The sequence below is a fragment of the Acipenser ruthenus genome, chromosome 18, assembly GCF_902713425.1.
Source record: "Acipenser ruthenus chromosome 18, fAciRut3.2 maternal haplotype, whole genome shotgun sequence".
Classification (NCBI taxonomy): domain Eukaryota; kingdom Metazoa; phylum Chordata; class Actinopteri; order Acipenseriformes; family Acipenseridae; genus Acipenser; species Acipenser ruthenus.
The window spans coordinates 4,338,525-4,348,135 of record NC_081206.1 but is presented as its reverse complement, the minus strand read 5'-3'; positions in this window follow the sequence as shown (position 1 = coordinate 4,348,135).

Here is a 9,611-nt window from a genome sequence, read left to right as displayed (position 1 = left end):
CACAACAGACATATAAATGCAATTGTATCCGAGCTTGTGCACGTTTTTGGAGATGTACACTATGTCCTTCTTCAAGGACTGAGAAACGGCACATTCAGAACCTGTAGCAATACACAATTAAATCAGTTAAGAAATCGTGGAACATAATTGAGTTTGTAATTTGCATTGGACTTAGGATTTAAATATGAATGCACATTGCAGTGAATGATGAATTTAACCATTCCTTTCTTGCTTGCTTTCTTCTGATCTAAACATAAACCTGCTTTAAACAAACCAGCTACACTGTATAAGAAAGCATATTATCTAGCAGCAGAACAATAAAGAGGCAGCAGGGCTAGGCTTGGCCCCAAAGACAATAAAAGCATTTACTCCTAATTAAGAATCATTTGTATGTTGGAACTTTATAACACATGAGTGCTGTTTTAAAATGAAACCCTAATGTGGTTTAAAATACAACGGGAAGCACTGCAAACAGCATGGTGAATTGTTCAGCCCCAAAAAATAATTAAATGAAAAGAAAGCTCGAGAAGGTGATATTCATTCTTTGAGGTATTCAGAATAATTTGAAGCCAGGGGATGCATTTGTATCGTTAATGAATAGCACAATGGAGTGAAATACCGCACTTGGGAGGCAGCCTTTAAAGCTCTGTAAAAGAGTTGCGGAAGAATAATTCTATTTTTCTGCAGCCACAATGCTGGAAAAATCTCCACCTGAGACAGGGCAGTTGAGAATTACAATATAAATGGGAAATAGCTAGAGCTGAAATTCTGATGTGAAGTTATTACCTCTATCATCACTGTGCGTTGACATGCAAGGCCTTTTTGACTGCAGTAGCTTAGTTGTTTAAAGGGTAATGCTATTGCTAAGCAGCCTCTCCTGTATTTTTATTATATTGTTTTATTATATTGTATTCTAAATAAATTCCAGTTTCCCAAGAAAAATACAACATTAGAAGCATTCGCATTACCAACCTGCGCTAAGGTCAAATATATCAATGGCTGGTTTCATAGACCCCGAATCGCACTAATCTTGGACTACGTAATGTTATCTTATGTAACAATTAGTGCTACATTTGTGGTATCCACAGAACAGAACAGTCGAGAGGAGTTTCTAAAAATAAGCGTTTTCTTTATTAGAGCAAAAGATATTTGAATGCATATGTGAGCTGCTCTGCCTCTTTTCAGTGCTCTGCCTCAAATGTCTACCTCACCTTCCTCTATGTAACTTTCTGAGGGTTCCAGAACATTCTGGCCAATAAGATTACAGCACGTGGTACACTTATAATATCAATTTTAACAGCCAATTGCAAAGTAGTAGTCAGGTGCACACTACATGTGCCTCGTAACAAAAAGGAATATAACCTTTAGCTTTTTAAAAATATTAGTAGGTTTTAGTAATATACCACACTACTGATTCAAATATATACCTGAGAACATCTTCCATGTGATAAGAACAGCGTTCTGTTTTCTTTACAGACAACGTTGTGCCTGATCATTGCAATATGTGTAGAATCTATTCACACACTCAAGAACTTTACCTTATATGTTTGTAGCAATAATGTTTACTTGCTAACATTATTTTTAAAAAAAAATCCATCTCCACTTTCTGAGCAATAGCAGAGCTTGATTGTGTGACAGGGAAGTGTGACGTGTGTCCCTATAGCTAAAATTACAGTTGTGACTGTAAACAAACTGGACTGCCAGCATCCTCTGCATTCTATAGCAGGTATTTAGGAAACAGACCCCAAAAAACGATCCCGCAGCTTTAAATGTTGTACTTTTGAATTACCAGCAAGTACAGTTTACAAAAGCACATACTTTTTGCTTGAATATTGTCTCTCTCTAGTGCTCTTTGATATTTTGTAGGTATATAACATTGTTTTCAGCTCTTTTAAAATTGACCTTTTGTTCGACGTTGCCTGCATAGCTTGAGAAACCATATATTAGGAATCCTATTTTAAAACTGCAGCTGTGCCAGAATTTGAATGGGAAAGATAAACCTTGCTTTTAGAGAATGAAATTCTAAACCTGAACCATTCACACCAGAGATGATAAATACATTCTTTCTTTCTTTCTTTCTTTCTTTCTTTCTTTCTTTCTTTCTTTCATGACAAAAGGACCACATAAAGAATGGCTAAAGTTAAAAATATGAAAAAGGGAATTATTCAGTTTTTTAACTCAAAGAAAACAAAAAAAAAGATAACACCAGGATACTGTTCAAGTTTTCTTTTTTCCTGTTAATCTATCTAAATATGGAAGTGATATTTATTCTGTGTAAAATAATGCAGGGCAGTGTTTAGTTTCTCTTGTATAACAGCCAGCTTGTTTTATGGCACAGGCTACTGCTACCATGCAATGGAATTTAAAACAGAAAGCATGTCATTGTTTAGCTCTGAGGCACTGTTCTTTAGAATAATTTTAAACAGGATGAACAAAAAAGAGTGGATAATGATTCTGACAATTACCAGTCTTCGAGAAAATTGATGGAAGTTGCCATGAGGACAATTTTATTTTTTTACAATGTGTCTGTAAAGCACTGCCGCATGATAATGGAATACATTAAGCAAGCTGTGATTTTAACACGCACTTAAAAAAAAAATAATAATCTTTTCACACAAAGAACATTAGCAGCAACAGTATACATCACCCTAGAATGATTTCTGCAATCACAGGATTCATCCACATTCACATTCAAGAAGCACACGCAAAGGCCTCTTGAATTACAATATTCAGTCACCAGATGGCACTATACCATTAAAGGTACAGGTACATGCAGATATATTATTATTATTATTTATTTCTTAGCAGACACCCTTACCCAGAGCGACTTACAGTTGTATACAGAAAATACACATCAAGAATTGCAGTACAATTACAGATATAGTTAAAGGGAAAGTGATTTTAGCCACAAAGTTTTAACTTTTTGTTGTTTAGTAATTGATCCTGTTGGTGTCCATATCAAGTGAGTATAATAGAAAAGTACTTGAGTTGTAAGATCCCTGTTCAGGCCACATTTTGTTGGTTTCTAGACTGGCAGGTATATATCACTGTAATCAGGTGACTTCTATGAGTTAATTGCTTTTTACCTCCTAAATGACTCTGTCTCACTGCAGTGGTTATGATCAAGACTGACTAAATTGATTATTATTATTATTATTATTTATTTATTTCTTAGCATAATTGATGTATTGGATTTTAGTCATTCAAATGGGAGAGGCACATTTAAATAATATCAGGAGGTTCTCTCCACTTCTCTTTCTTTTTGCTTTCAGAAATGATGCTGCTGTTCAAAAAGATTTTCTGTTCACAAATAATTTCTACCTCATTGAATCGTTAACAACAATTACATGTTTGTGCTGTTGAGCTGAATTGGCTTAGAAATGTTTTAATGGGGTGCAGAGGTTTCATTAACAGCAAGAGGTTTGGCATTCTAAATTAACAAATGTCCTTTTTAAAATAAAACCAACTGTGTTAAATATATATATATATTAGGGGGAGAGAACAACATTGAAAGCAATTTTCAGAAGCTGGCACTATCCGAATCCTGGGACCCTGTTCATTAAATCTGAACATTTACTCTAAACAATTGTGATTACTGTGACTAATTGGAAATGCATGTAACAGGCAAATTAAAATGCATAGCATCATTAAAACAGGTAATTTCTGTCTGACGTTACTTTTAAAGCCTGCTGTTAACATTATTTGACGGATTTGTTAACACTTCATCAACATTTTGAAACGGTTTCATTTCCCAACATGTGAAACGCTCCATTTAGAAGATATAGCAATAGTGTAATGGGTCATGGAACACGATGCATGAAACTCCACGGAGCTACAGAATTAGGTGAAATCATGATCAGTTTCAAAAGGCATGTCGTTTACTGCTGAGAATTTTTTTTCCCGTTATTTGTGTAATAAGACACTGATCGTCACAGATGGGTACAGATATACAGTATTACAGACACTGTCAATACATTCATGTTTAATCCCAGTGCATTACAACAATACAGTGTAGTGTTGAGAACAGAGTCCTTATTTAGCATTGCTGTCTGCTGCACTGTACTAGAAGTAACCCTGCAATCACAAACTGTAACCCAGCTGTTTCAAATGTTTTATTCAGATGAACAATAGTTGCTAAATAATAAACTGAAATATTTGAGGGATATATATGTCCCAAAGATATACAGTGTATATATATATATATAATTATACTGACTTCCAATTAAGGGGTCATAACCTAATACAGTGAAGCTAATACCAGTTATTGTTGACTTAGACCACAATTTGCATTGTTTTGTTGCCTTGTGGTGGAAGGAAATTTCAGATTAGCAAAACACTGCATAATATTAATCATCAAAGAGCCCGCGTTTGAAACTGCAACTATTTGCATCAATTAAAGCAAATTATAAACATGTACATCTAATTTGCACAGTGCTATTTGAAATCAACATATTATAAACCAATTACATTTACATAGAATTTGGTAACCAAGGATACAAACACAACACTTTGCATAAAATCTGAATGAAAAAAAACAACAGCAAAAAACGACTCTTGAAGTTGCAGGGTGAATACTGTAGTTAATAAGTGGTAGGTCAGTTAGTATGTAGAAGGTGAGTTAAGAGTCTTGAGTGACCTAGATTGCTAGCACTACTATCAGGGGTTAGAAATACAAAACTACCTTCCTACAGTACTTCACCCCTGCTCAACATCATTTATTACAAAGAAACATGGAATTAATATGGGTAATTAAAATCCACATGAATTAACAGGGCTGAATTCTAAACGAATTCCTTCAGAACTCGGAGGACGTGCAGAAGATATTCAGGTGTTCTTCTTGTGGTATTCAGCCAGAATTCCTCCTGAATTTGCAGACATTATGTTAAAGGGTTGCTGCTTTAAAATCCAGTGTGCATTAATGAAATAATCAAGCAGGATCACCTGGTAACCTCTGGAATGATTGAACTAGGGCAGCAGCCAAGCCCATGCTGACCGTGTGTAAACATCCCCTCGTTAAGGCTTTATGAATAGGATAATTTCTTATCACGACAGTAGCTGCCCGCAGCTTCTTGAGAAGGGTAGAGCATTTCTGAATTCCTTGTGTTTTTGCTGCAACTTGCATGCGTGTCTGGAGTTATAATCAAAGCCTAACCTTCAGAAAGTTCACTTCCCTGAACCACAAGCACAGATGATGGGTTTGAAAGCTGGGTTTCAAACAGCATGTGTGCTTGTATGCAAGAGAAAGATCTTTGGGACATGAGAATGAAGCGTTCAGCTGCCGTGACAACTTGTCAGTCTTCTGCAGTAAACTAGTAAACACACTCCTTTTAATCAGTTTCCCCAGGCTAATGCTTTGCTATAGGCCGAGGGCAATCCAACAGCAAAGAACTGCCAACAAACTGAAATCCTGTACAGTACAAAACCATACTTGTAATCCTAGCGGAGTTCACACGCCTGATGTGTGCAAGCATTTTGTTTTCAAATTCTCACTAATGAATGGGAAGATAAGCATTCTCATCACTTGCAAAAATCTTTACAGAAGCCTTCTGTATTGTATCAACATATATCTAAAGAGTTGTCATCATGTCAGCAAATTAAAATGATGAAATGCCTCGATAGTGACAGCATTCTGTTTGGTGGGTACATTTCCAAGGAAGAAATGTCATTGCTGTATTGCTTGGCAAACACGAACTCCATTGCTCATTCGACCCTTTGGAAATTCAGTAGTAGTTTAAATATTACTCATTTTTCTCTTTAAACAGATGTTAGTGGCACGTTGTAAAATGAGTGTCCTTCTCATTCTGCTTTTTTTACAGAACTTGTTTACAGTTACAACACACTTGTGTTTTTTGCCTAATGCGAGAACAGCTAACATGAATTGGGAAGTACTAATCACAGCGGTTTAGTCCTCAATTGATTTTACATGTGTACAGCAGCTATCTCTGCAAGACTAACTATAGTTAAGCCTATTGGGCAGCAGTCAGCCGTTCTGAACTAGAATCTGAACTAAATGAAAAGGAAATGAAAAATAATGCCCATCGATGTGACACTGTGGACTGGGTGTAGGATATTATTGCCCTCAGCAGCGGTACAGACTAAAAAAATCATACAAAGGGATTTTCATCCAATCATTCTTTAGTTTAGCCTTAGGTTTTACTCCAGCTGTTGCACTATCTGTACGTGAATGCTTCTGCATGGAGTAAAATAATTGCTGGCCACAGAGTACTCGGATCCAGAGCTCTGCCAGTGTTTGAAGATTTCATTTCAGCTCCCACTGTTGTTAATTGTAGCAGGAGCATGTCTCTAATGGCAACCAGGTTTCAAGGAGGATGAAGCCTATGTCCTCACAACTACTGTAAAACTACCTGCGTTCACTGCTTAATCAGAAAAGCAACCTGTGGAATTAAGCATGATAGGAAGGACAGCTTTAATGACCAAGGAACCGCAAGAAAATACGGTTGGATGCTTTTTTATTTTTTAATCTAATCAGTAAATTACAATGACTACACTCAGTCAAGTCTAGGAAAGTATGCTGCATTGTCATAGTTAAACATCTTTCAAAACATAATCTGATTTGAGTTTTTGAATAAAATAGTCATGCTCCATTTAACCTTTTCAAATGGCGTGCCTGTGATATCCATTGTGTTGGATGATGTTGGGTGACTGGATACCTAATAGGAACTGACAAGCTGAGCCATGTTGCACATGCACTGTCATAATAATTACATGGTGTAATTACATAGTGGGGGATGATGTGGAAATAGAATGACATGTTTGGGCTTGGATAAGTGCATCTATTGTAAATAAACCATTTAACATACCAAACACTGGCCATTAAACATCATTCAATGATCTGTTACCATATGCAATATTGATAAAGGGTTCAATAATTTATGTTCAGATTGCCTAGGTTTATCTTGAGGATTGTGTTATACAGTCAAACTACAGTGAATTTATGTCCATTTGCAGTTACACTTTATGGTGTATTCTTGAAGCAAGCTGGCATAGGTGTTGCAAAGTCCTGGTCAACACAAACCAGGTATAAATAACCACTGGAAATGCAAGGGTGTTTTTGGAGTGGAGCGGGACCACTCATCAATATCAATGCAAGTATCACCATCTGCTAGCATAGCATTTAACACTAGCTGGAAGATATCGGAACCACAAGTGGCTTAAATACAACCTTCCAACAGATAGGAATGCATTTGGTATCTAAGGCAAAGTAGCTGTTAATCAGGCACAGTGCTACATCAGAGAGCCTTGTAATGAGAGTGAAGTGTGCTTACCAAGGGTTATAATGATGCGAATTGCAGTTTATTATGATGGATACTCTTTGCAGTTGGTTAAGTCTTCATCTAATAAATGATAATTAGTAAAAAAAAAAAACTAACCTTATTTTTATATGCAGATTAGGACTTTGTGCTCATTATCTTGGCTAATGTTCCATGGTGGGAAAGAAAGCCTGCCATTTATTTTTAATGATGCAGCAAAAAGCTGTTTCTAATGAAGATATCCCTTACGTTACACTAACCTCCAACACTTGTTATTGGACAAAGTAATACACACATTGTACTGCAGAATCGTCATTATTGGTCTGCAGCTTCTCCACCTTCGATCCTGTTCAGTGGGATTGTACCGGGTACATTCTTGACAGGATACCTGACTCAAGGTCATGTACTCAACCGTAAGACCTAGCTGAACTTCAGCAGATTAATTAAGAACTGTGAGAAGATCATTCTAATGGAGGCCATGCCCATTGGACCTTGTCTTCCATGAAAAGAGTTAAACCTTGTTCAGCACATAGAACTTAGACATCATAGCTCAAAACAACCATGTATTACGTGCTTACCATTGTTTTAAATGCCATTCCTTCCCTGTTAGCTACTAGCAATAACCCCCTGCTTTCTGCTTTTGAATAGATTTAGATTCTTTGTACTTCACTTTGGAATATGCTCAATATTTGAAGACTATAGTCTCTTCACCACCCTCACTCCCCAAGATCCCTCACATAGTCTAGGTTATGGATCAAAAACCTTAGTGCTTTCACCCCAGTGTTAAAACATGGCTTTAATTGCTTTTAATGGCTTTTGGGAAATCATTAAAGAGTATCTGATTTTATATTACTTAGGTTTACTATTAATATTAATTACTTTACTGCAAATTGCTTTCAGTTACTACCAGTTACTTGCAGCAGACATATTCTTTACATAAGCACGGTACACTGTTTCCTGTTCATGGTTGACAATTGTATAAGGTACAATTGCAATTGAGACACGCAGATAGGGAGGTGGCAACATTTTTTTATTTTTGTCTTAAAAACAAAAACATTAAAGTATTCAATTTGTCACAGTAGTGGCTTTTAGCTGTCACAATCGGCAGGCTTCAAATGGATCAGCAGATGTAATTCTGAGCTGACGTGCAAGTTAATAATTCAGCTGTACCTTGGAGAGATTGGTTGTCTTGGTCCTTTTAATGGTGAAAGGGACACGGGACGGTTTTAATTAATTTTCTATCCCTCAATTGAGACTTCCACGTATACTGTTTTCTATCAAATTTAGTGTTTGCAAAAGTTGAAATTATTCATTTTTTTAATTGTGTTTTAAAACATTTTTTTTTTAATAACAGCCTAATTTGCAAACTCTGGCAAAGAACAGATATTTAAGGATGCATTACAATTAATGTATACTCTTAACAGCAGCTTTATCTCTCTGATAAGATCAGAATGTTACATTTACAGTATTTCCTTGCATTAACTCCGTGTGGCACACTTTACTACTCTGCAGTCTCAATACACTTCAACTTGTAATTCATGTTTTTGTACCTATACTTGAGAAGTAAAAACCCTAAAATTCTTCATTAAATTGTTTCAAGGTTGTCTGAAGAGGTGGCGAGGCATATTACCATTGCTTTGTACACTGAAGCTTGTGCAGCAGCCTCATTTATTAAAACGCACCAAAGAGCAATGAGATGAACTATCGTGTTTCCAATAGTGTCAGAAACAGAAGCAGCTGTGAACCCCCCAAAGCGACACATTACCGTCATCGTGATACTGAACAATAGTAGCATCCTCAATTATGCTTCAGTTGTGTTGAATCCGTCAGGTTTTTGCAGAATTTATACAATAAATTAGAAATAGAATGATTTTTTATTCTGCAGGGAAGGTGGAGGAGAAGGCAAGAGAAAGTTTGTACTGTAACTGTATACAACGAGAAAGAAGCTGGAAGCACAACGATAGAATGGCTCTTTTCTGCAACAGAGTTGTTTCTTGTTAACTAGGGCCCAATGTCTAAGTCATGGTTGTTTCTTTTGGGGTGCTGTTTGAGTGATGCTACTGATTTTGGTTGCTGGTCCTTTCCTGCATCTAAAGGGGAGAAGGAAGCCATTGCCTTCTGAAAGTGGAACTGATTTGACTATGTCCAGTAATCAGTACAAGGCAATGTGTTGGGATTGGTCAGGCCAATGGAGGTGTCCCTGAGATTTCTCGATCAATGGATCAGAAAGGTGTTGTCTAGACAGTAGTATCCATTCCCTCCCTTGCCTGAAAGAAAATAGGCACTAAAGGCAGAACTACACAAGGTCAGACATTTCTAGCCTTTATACATGTCTTTTCC